This window comes from Triticum aestivum, chromosome 5D, assembly GCF_018294505.1.
Source record: "Triticum aestivum cultivar Chinese Spring chromosome 5D, IWGSC CS RefSeq v2.1, whole genome shotgun sequence".
In the NCBI taxonomy this organism is placed as follows: domain Eukaryota; kingdom Viridiplantae; phylum Streptophyta; class Magnoliopsida; order Poales; family Poaceae; genus Triticum; species Triticum aestivum.
In genome coordinates, this window is record NC_057808.1 from 564383226 (window position 1) to 564394249 (window position 11024).

Below are 11024 nucleotides of genomic sequence, written 5' to 3' on the forward strand. Positions count from 1 at the left end.
TTGAGCCGTATATGAATATTTTTCCTTTGCTTTTGGAGAATATTTGTTAAGTTTTTTGGCTTTAATATAGCATCCCAACCTACTTTAAAATGATAGATTTCAATTATGAAGTAATGTAATCTTCCAACAGCAGTTCTAGAGGCTTCGAATTCTTGACATTGTCTTTAATGGTCCTTACTAAATTTTTATCTTTCGAGTTGAAATACTTTTGACCATTCTTTCTTAATTTAGCATATAAAGGTCAAGCAAGCTTTTTAAAGTTATCTATGTAATTCTTTGCATCGTTTGTAATCCCTAAAAATTGCTGCAAAATCAAAATTTCACAATTCCCTGATAATATGAATGATAAAAATATTTTGCAGCAATTTTTAGGGTTTGTGAACTATGCAAGGAATTACATAGATAATTTAGTGAAACTTGCTTGATCTTTATACGCTAAATTAAGAGAGAAGGGTCAAAAGTATTTCAACTCAAAAGATCTAAGATTAGTAAGGGCCATTAAAGACAAGGTCAAGAATTAGAAATCTATAGTATTATCGTTGTAAGATTATTACTTCATAATTGAGACCGATGCATCTAAAGTAGGCTGGGGCTCTATTTTGAAGCAAAAACCTGACAAAATTTCTCCAAAGCAGAAGAAAAATATGTAGATACGACTGAAGAGGCTATAAATTAAAACAGTCAATAATATTGATACAGAAATCATTATGGTAGTGCACACAATAGACTGTTTCAGATTATACTTAGGATATAAGGAATTTACAGTGCGAACAGACTCTGAAGCGATATTTAGATATTATAATCATATTATTAGTAGTAAAAGTTTGACTAGAAGAAGAGTCTTATTTGAAGATACTATTGTAGGGAATGGTTATGGAGTAGTATTTGAATATACTAAAGGGAAGGATAATAGCTTACATGACGTATTCTCTTGCTCGTCAATTTTACAGAAATGAAGAGAGGACTGCTTCCTAGTGGAAATGAAGCATTCTATTTGGTGAAGAAAAAAAAATATGCTCACACATGGCGCATTCAATTTGAAACAAAAGAGCCATATCCATATTGATGAAATCTAGCAATGCACACACGATAATTTCTGGTTTAAATATAAATGTAAAAGAGAAGGAAAAAGGTACATGTTGGCAATTCTTAATAGACTATCAGAATACTTTAACATGTTGAAGAAAGGCACACCCAAAGCTGCGAAAGGGAAGGTGTAAAAAGAAAAGACACTATATATAATATTTGATTGGAACAAACGAGAAATATACATGAGTATTGAAGATGTTCTAAAAGAAAATTTTGATGCAAGACAAAACAATGAACATTTGTCATGGAAAAGATATGACGAAATCAATGAAGCTTAAAAATGCGCAAGAAGCTTAATAGGGGAAAATTATTACATCATAGATATCCGACATCCAAAGAATGCCTTCTCAAAGTAACCGATCTCTTGGATAGTGAATACATACACTTGAACATAAATGAAAAATATAAAGAGATCACAAAATCAGTGAAGGCAAAACTAGAAGAAGAAATTTTAAAAGAATTATGATTGGAAATGATGGAAATTTTGAAATCTAAAGAAAGAATATGATAAAAAATATTACCCCAATCTTTCCGATGAAGATCATATGGATATTGCCGAACACGGGAACCAATCAATTAGAAGATCATAAGCATAATCCTCAAATATATCTGAACATGAATTGATATGACTATCAATTATTCGGGTGCAGAGGATCTATACCCGAATATTGATATAATCTGAATATTGATAAAGTATTATCAATAATATGGGCGGGGAAGACTCCTACCTAAAATATCTGTAGGATGAATATTTGTGCAAGTAGAGACCAACAAGGAGCATCACCCGTATCAGGAAAGGCAAATGAGAGGAGTTAAGCTAAACTCCTCAATCAAGATAAAGTCCTTCATTCAAGCTAGAATACTAAGCCACGCATGGATGGCTTACATAATACTTCATGGCATGCAACGACACATGGATGTCTTGAAATAAAATCATGGCACAAGAGGCCAAGAATATAAAAATATGATGGGGACAATGTCTTCAGTTTGGACAAAATCCTCTGTCAAGACAAGGTCTTCACTTTGGAAAAAAGATCCTCTGTTAGGACAAGGTCTTCAGTCTAGAAAAAATCCTCGATCTGGACAAAACTCCTAACCAAAACAAAAACACAGTCACACATCGGAATCATGCATGGCCAGACTATGCAAACATCGATGCTTTATTATGCAGACTACATGGAATACAAGGTATATAAAATATTGGGCTGGTTCATCAGCTCACACGAAGGAACATGCATGATTCGTCAACTAATGAAACTATGTCAAGGCATGTAGCAGTACACTAGCAATAGAAGAAGGGACCACACGGTGTCCCTCATGCACTGTAAAAAGAGGGGGACTGAGAGCTGCAAAAGACACAGAACACCAGATTCCAGAGAATCACAACATTCGTAGAGCAAGAGCACTACAACCGCCCACTCATTAGTAGTAGTAGTTTTTGTGCCATCTCCACTTGTAATAAAGCTTTATACTAACTGCATTGTATCATCAGGTGATGAAGGTAGGAACAAGGTGATACGTCTCCAACGTATCTATAATTTTTGATTGTTCCATGCTATATTATATTCTGTTTTGGATGTTTATTGGGTTTTATTATACACATTTATATTATTTTTGGGACTAACCTATTAACCGGAGGCCCAGCACAAATTGCTGTTTTTTTGCCTATTTCAGTGTTTCGAAGGAAAAGGATATCAAACGGAGTCCAAACGGAATGAAACCTTCGGGAACGTGATTTTCGGAACGAACGTGATCCAGAGGACCTGGAGTCTATGTAAAGCAATCGACGAGGAGGGCACAAGGTAGGGGGGCGCGCCCACCTCCCCCAGGCGCGCCCTCCACTCTCGTGGGCCCCTCGTTGCTCCACTGACGTACTTCTTCCTCCTATATATATACCCATGTACCCTGGAAACATCATATACAGAGCCAAAACCCTATTTCCACTGCCGCAACCTTCTGGACCCGTGAGATCCCATCTTGGGGCCTTTTCCGGCGCTCCGCTGGAGGGGGCATTGATCATGGAGGGCTTCTACATCAACACCATAGCCTCTCCGATGATGTGTGAGTAGTTTACCTCAGACCTTCGGGTCCATAGTTATTAGCTAGATGGCTTCTTCTCTCTCTTTGGATCTCAAGACAAAGTTCTCCTCGATCTTCTTGGAGATCTATTTGATGTAACTCTTCTTTTGCGGTGTGTTTGTCGAGATCCGATGAATTGTGGTTTTATGATCAAGTTTATCTATGAACAATATTTGAATCTCCTCTGAATTCTTTTATGTATGATTGGTTATTTTTGCAAGTCTCTTCGAATTATCAGTTTGGTTTGGCCTACTAGATTGATCTTTCTTGCAATGGGAGAAGTGCTTAGCTTTGGGTTCAATCTTGCGGTGTCCTTTCCCAGTGACAGCAGGGGCAGCAAGGCACGTATTGTATTGTTTCCATCGAGGATAAAAAGATGGGGTTTATATCATATTGCATGAGTTTATCCCTCTACATCATGTCATCTTGCTTAAAGCATTACTCTGTTCTTATGAACTTAATACTCTAGATGCATGCTGGATAGCGGTCGATGTGTGGAGTAATAGTAGTAGATGCAGAATCGTTTCGGTCTACTTGTCGCGGACGTGATGCCTATATACATGATCATACCTAGATATTCTCATAACTATGCTCAATTCTATCAATTGCTCGACAGTAATTCGTTTACCCACCGTAATACTTATGCTATCTTGAGAGAAGCCACTAGTGAAACCTATGGCCCCCGGGTCTATTTTCCATCATATTAATCTCCCAACAACAAGCTATTTCCATTGTCGTTTATTTTACTTTGCATCTTTATTTCTCTTTATCATAAAAATACCAAAAATATTATCTTATCATATCTATCAGATCTCACTCTCGTAAGTGACCATGAAGGGATTGACAACCCCTTTATCGCGTTGGTTGCGAGGTTCTTATTTGTTTGTGTAGGTGCGTGGGACTCGAGCGTGGTCTCCTACTCGATTGATACCTTGGTTCTCAAAAACCGAGGGAAATACTTACGCTACTTTACTGCATCACCCTTTCCTCTTCAAGGGAAAACCAACGCAGTGCTCAAGAGGTAGCAAGAAGGATTTCTGGCGCCGTTGCCGGGGAGATCTACGCACAAGTCCAGACATACCAAGTACCCATCACAAACTCTTATCCCTCGCATTATATTATTTGCCATTTGCCTCTCGTTTTCCTCTCCCCCACTTCACCCTTGCCATTTTATTCACCCTCTCTTTTCCCTTCGTCGCTTTCTTGCTTGCCTTGTCGTTATGGCTAGTCCATTATCTTCTTCGTTGTCTCCCGAGAATGAAGTTCTTAATTTTAAGCAAAGGGAGGGAGAAAATCTAAAAGACGCTTGGTATAGAATTTGCAATGCTCAAAATAGATCTACCAGGAAGCAATCTACTTCCGTTCTCCTCCGCAATTTTTATGTAGGCGTTACTCCTTGGTACAGATATATTCTTGATACCATTACCGGAGGGAATTTCTTGGGTAGCCATACTTTTGATTCTTATAATGCTATGATAGATTTGTTTGGCTCACCACCTCTTTTGGTTAATGGAACTATGTTAACTTTGGAACATGTGATGCAAAGGCTTGAAATTATTGAAAATAAAGTTGCTACTGTAGAGTTGATTGAGAATTTGGATAAAAAGATCCACAACCAAATTACCCAATATGGATCTAAGGTGGGAGTTACTCTGAAAAGTTTTAAGGAAAAAGAACCCATAGTTAATGAAAGAATAGATCAAGATTCTACTAGAATCGATAAACTTGAGGGAATTATCACCAACTTGGGGTCTGCTTTTTCTTCCGTTAAAAATACTCCAAATCCTCCTACCAAAATTGCCAAGCTTGTTTATGTTCCTAAAAATAAGGGTGAATCCTCTAGTAAGGAAACTGCGGATTTAAAATCAATAAGTGTTCATCCCAATCTTTTTGCTATCATTAAGGAACCGTTTGCTACAAATGATTTTCTTGATTTTGTGCCTAGGAGTTTGATAATTAATAAAAAGAAAGAAACTCCTAGGGGTTATAGGTGTCTTATTGAAGAATTTCCCACCAAAGATGGCAATACTTAGATCTATCCTTGCTTTTATGCCTAGCTAGGGGCGTTAAACGATAGCGCTTGTTGGGAGGCAACCCAATTTTATTTTAGTTTTTTGCTTTTTGCTTCTGTTTAGGAATAAATATTTGATCTAGCCTCTGGTTAGATTTATTTTTATGTTTTAATTAGTGTTTGTGCCAAGTTAAACCTATAGGAACTTCTTGGATGATAGTTATGCTTGCTGAAAATTCCAGAAACTTTCTGTTCACGAAAAAAATTGTTAAAAATCACCAGAACGTGATAAAATACTGATTCCAATTGCAGTAGATCAATAAACAAATTATCTAGGTCGTCCTATTTTGGTAGATTTTTCTGAGTTCCAGAAGTTTGCGTTAGTTACAGATTACTACAGACTGTTCTGTTTTTGACAGATTCTGTTTTCCGTGTGTTGTTTGCTTATTTTGATGAATCTATGGCTAGTAAAATAGTTTATAAACCATAGAGAAGTTGGAATACAGTAAGTTTAACACCAATATAAATAAAGAATGAGTTCAATACAGTACCTTGAAGTGGTGTTTTGTTTTCTTTCGCTAACGGAGCTCACGAGATTTTCTGTTGAGTTTTGTGTTGTGAAGTTTTCAAGTTTTGGGTAAAGATTTGATGGATTACGGAACAAGGAGTGGCAAGAGCCTAAGCTTGGGGATGCCCATGGCACCCCAAGGTAATCTAAGGACACCAAAAAGCCAAAGCTTGGGGATGCCCTGGAAGGCATCCCCTCTTTCATCTTCGTCCATCGGTAACTTTACTTGGAGCTATATTTTTATTCACCACATGATATGTGTTTTGCTCGGAGCGTCTTGTATGATTTGAGTCTTTGCTTTTTAGTTTACCACAATCATCCTTGCTGTACACACCTTTTGAGAGAGACACACATGATTCAGAATTTATTAGAATACTCTATGTGCTTCACTTATATCTTTTGAGCTATATAGTTTTTGCTCTAGTGCTTCACTTATATCTTTTAGAGCACGGTGGTGGATTTGTTTTATAGAAACTATTGTTCTCTCATGCTTCACTTATATTATTTTGAGAGTCCTACAAAACAGCATGGTAATTTGCTTTAATTGTGAAATTAGTCCTAATATGCTAGGTATTCAAGATTAGTAAAAACTTTCTTATGAGTGTGTTGAATACTAAGAGAAGTTTGATGCTTGATGATTGTTTTGAGATATGGAGGTAGTGATATTAAAGTTGTGCTAGTTGAGTAGTTGTGAATTTGAGAAATACTTGTGTTGAAGTTTGCAAATCCCGTAGCATGCACGTATGGTAAACGTTGTGTAACAAATTTGAAACATGAGGTGTTCTTTGATTGTCCTCCTTATGAGTGGCGGTCGGGGACGAGCGATGGTCTTTTCCTACCAATCTATCCCCCTAGGAGCATGCGCGTAGTGCTTGGTTTTTGATGACTTGTAGATTTTTGCAATAAGTATGTGAGTTCTTTATGACTAATGTTGAGTCCATGGATTATACGCACTCTTACCCTTCCATCATTGCTAGCCTCTTCGGTACCGTGCATTGCCCTTTCTCACCTTGAGAGTTGGTGCAAACTTCGCCGGTGCATCCAAACCCCGTGATACGATACGCTCTATCACACATAAACCTCCTTATATCTTCCTCAAAACAGCCACCATACCTACCTATTATGGCATTTCCATAGCCATTCCGAGATATATTGCCATGCAACTTTCCACCGTTCCGTTTATCATGACACGTTCATCATTGTCATATTGCCTTGCATGATCATGTAGTTGACATCGTATTTGTGGCAAAGCCACCATGCATATTATTTCATACATGTCACTCTTGATTCATTGCCCTTCCCGGTACACCGCCGGAGGCATTCATATAGAGTCATACTTTGTTCTAGTATCGAGTTGTAATCATTGAGTTGTAAATAAATAGAAGTGTGATGATCATCATTCATAGAGCATTGTCCCCAAAAAAGAGAAAGGCCAAAGAAAAAAGAAAGGCCCCCAAAAAAAAAAGAAAAAAAAAGGGGCAATGCTACTATCTTTTTCCATACTTGTGCTTCAAAGTAGCACCATGATCCTTATGATAGATAGTCTCTTGTTTTGTCACTTTCATATACTAGTGGGAATTTTTCGTTATAGAACTTGGCTTGTATATTCCAACAATGGGCTTCCTCAAATGCCCTAGGTCTTCGTGAGCAAGCAAGTTGGATGCACACCCACTTAGTTTCTTTTGTTGAGCTTTCATACATTTATAGCTCTAGTGCATCCGTTGCATGGCAATCCCTACTCCTCACATTAACATCAATTGATGGGCATCTCCATAGCCCGTTGATTAGCCGCGTTGATGTGAGACTTTCTCCTTTTTTGTCTTCTCCACATAACCCCCATCATTATATTCTATTCCACCCATAGTGCTATATCCATGGCTCACGCTCATGTATTGCGTGGAAGTTGAAAAAAGTTTGAGATTACTAAAGTATGAAACAATTACTTGGCTTGTCATCGGGGTTGTGCATGATGAGAGCATTCTTGTGTGACGAAAATGGAGCATGACCAAACTATATGATTTTGTAGGGATGAACTTTCTTTGGCCATGTTATTTTGAGAAGACATAATTGCTTAGTTAGTATGCTTGAAGTATTATTACTTTTATGTCAATATTAAACTTTTATCTTGAATCTTTCGGATCTGAATATTGATACCACAATTAGGAGGGTTACATTGAAAATTATGCTAAGTAGCATTCCACATCAAAAAATCTGTTTTTATCATTTACCTACTCGAGGACGAGCAGGAATTAAGCTTGGGGATGCTTGATACGTCTCCAACGTATCTATAATTTTTTATTGTTCCATGCTATATTATATTCTGTTTTGGATGTTTATTGGGCTTTATTATACACTTCTATATTATTTTTGGGACTAACCTATTAACCGGAGGCCCAGCCCAAATTGCTGTTTTTCGCCTATTTCAGTGGTTCGAAGGAAAAGGATATCAAACGGAGTCCAAACGGAATGAAACCTTCGGGAACGTGATTTTCGGAACAAACGTGACCCAGAGGACTTGGAGTCTACGTAAAGCAATCAACGAGGAGGCACGAGGTAGGGGGCGCGCCCACCTCCCCAGGCGCGCCCTCCACCCTCGTGGGCCCCTCGTTGCTCCACCGACGTACTTCTTCCTCCTATATATACCCATGTACCCTGGAAACATCATATACGGAGCCAAAACCCTATTTCCACCGCCGCAACCTTCTGTACCCGTGAGATCCCATCTTGGGGCCTTTTCCGGCGCTCCGCCGGAGGGGGCATTGATCACGGAGGGCTTCTACATCAACACCATAGCCTCTTCGATGATGTGTGAGTAGTTTACCTCAGACCTTCGGGTCTATAGTTATTACCTAGATGGCTTCTTCTCTCTCTTTGGATCTCAATACAAAGTTCTCCTCGATCTTCTTGGAGATCTATTTGATGTAATCTTCTTTTGCGGTGTGTTTGTCGAGATCCGATGAATTGTGGGTTTATGATCAAGTTTATCTATGAACAATATTTGAATCTCCTCTGAATTCTTTTATGTATGATTGGTTATCTTTGCAAGTCTCTTCGAATTATCAGTTTGGTTTGGCCTACTAGATTGATCTTTCTTGCAATGGGAGAAGTGCTTAGCTTTGGGTTCAATCTTGCGGTGTCCTTTCCCAGTGATAGCAGGGGCAGCAAGGCACGTATTGTATTGTTGCCATCGAGGATAAAAAGATGGGGTTTATACCATATTGCATGAGTTTATCCCTCTACATCATGTCATCTTGCTTAAAGCATTACTCTGTTCTTATGAACTTAATACTCTAGATGCATGCTGGATAGCGGTCGATGTGTGGAGTAATAGTAGTAGATGCAGAATCGTTTCGGTCTACTTGTCGCGGACGTGATGCCTATATATATGATCATACCTAGATATTCTCATAACTATGCTCAATTCTATCAATTGCTCGACAGTAATTCGTTTACCCACCGTAATACTTATGCTATCTTGAGAGAAGCCACTAGTGAAACCTATGGCCCCCGGGTCTATTTTCCATCATATTAATCTCCCAACAACAAGCTATTTCTATTGCCGTTTATTTTACTTTGCATCTTTATTTCTCTTTATCATAAAAATACCAAAAATATTATCTTATCATATCTATTAGATCTCACTCTCGTAAGTGACCGTGAAGGGATTGACAATCCCTTTATCGCGTTGGTTGCGAGGTTCTTATTTGTTTGTGTAGGTGCGTGGGACTCGAGCGTGGTCTCCTACTGGATTGATACCTTGGTTCTAAAAAACTGAGGGAAATACTTACGCTACTTTACTACATCACCCTTTCCTCTTCAAGGGAAAACCAACGCAGTGCTCAAGAGGTAGCACAAGGTACTCTTCTTATTTCTTGTGTAATCCCTTCAGGGTCTCCCAAAAGGTAAAACCATATGTAAATTATGTTGTGAGATGAAGTACTTTTGTGTTTTACTTGGTTATTGTATTATGCATTTATGAGATGAGTTCGTACACTAGGAATCCTATAGGAGAAACCTCTGACGATAGTTCTTTGTTTAGCCTTGTGTGGCATCTGATTCAAACCATGTGGCCGTAGAGAAGTGTTTCCTTCGGGTGGAATTGCCTTGGAAGATGGTAGTAATTTATCCCATAAGTTTGCAATAAAAATATCAAGTGAACTTAGCTACTTCTGAAGCAACATACCGAGTAGGACTAACACAACCACTACACAGACCATCGGTCATTTTCTTGGTTTCTGCAGCCTTAAAAGGTCCTGCAAAAAACCAACACACAAGTATAAACATCATTTTGCAAGCAAAATATTATTTAGTATAAAAACTAGTTAATTAAAAAATCAAAATTATTTAGCATTAAAAATAGTTAGTGGAAATCTAATTTAATTAGATATTCTTATTATTATATTATATTTGTTTTTGGTATGATTTTTAAAGGTTGGGAAACTAAGAAAATGGTCGACCGTGTGTGCAGTGGTTGTGTTAATCCTACTCGGTACTCGCCATATTTTCACCATGTTGCTTCAGAAGTAGCTAAGGTCATTCAATTGATGTTTTGTTTGCGAACTTATGGGATAAATTCCTACCGTCTTGCCAGGCAGTTCCATCTGAAGGGAACACTCTATGGCCACAAGGTTCTCATCAGACGCCACACAAGGGTAAACTCCCGACAGAGATTTCTCCTATAGGATCCCTAGCATAAGAACTCATCACATTAAGTAATAATAAGGAAACCAAGTGAAACACAAAACTACTGCATTTCAGAACATAATTTACATAAGATTTTTCCTTTCGGGAGACCTGAAGGAATTATACAGGAAATAAGAAGACTACCTTCTTCCTTCCAATCTTCGCTACCTGATGATACAATGCCTTCAACATAAGGCTTTATTACAAGTGGAGATGAAACATCTACAACTACTAATGACTGGGAGGCTGTGGTGCTCTTGCTCTAAGAGTGTTGATGCTGTGGAGTCTGGTGCTTTGTGTCTTTTGTAGCGCTCAGTCGTCATCCTTTTATAGTGTGCAAGGGACACCGTGCGATCCCTTCTTTATTCCTCTATAGCTTGTGCACTGTTGCATGCCACGAGACAACTTCACTGGTTGAAACGTCATGCATGTTCCTTCGTGTGAGATGATGAACCACCCTAATATTTTATCTACCATGCATTCCTTGTAGTTTGCGCACTCAAGCATCGTTGTTTGCATAGTCTAGCCATGCATGATTCCAGTGCGTGACTATGTTTTTGTTTTCAAAGACTTTTGTCTAGATCGAGGATTCTG

General features: G+C 38.3%; 1 long non-coding RNA gene across 1 annotated transcript; it reads right to left on the minus strand.

Annotated features, from left to right (window-relative positions):
* Positions 1–1532: 1532 nt before the first annotated feature.
* Positions 1533–10738, minus strand: LOC123126264 (uncharacterized). The gene is made up of 4 exons (XR_006461622.1): positions 10575–10738; positions 10328–10434; positions 9931–10000; positions 1533–2181 (listed from the first exon to the last, which is right to left on the minus strand). It is a non-coding gene; the product is annotated as an uncharacterized lncRNA (long non-coding RNA).
* Positions 10739–11024: the final 286 nt, after the last annotated feature.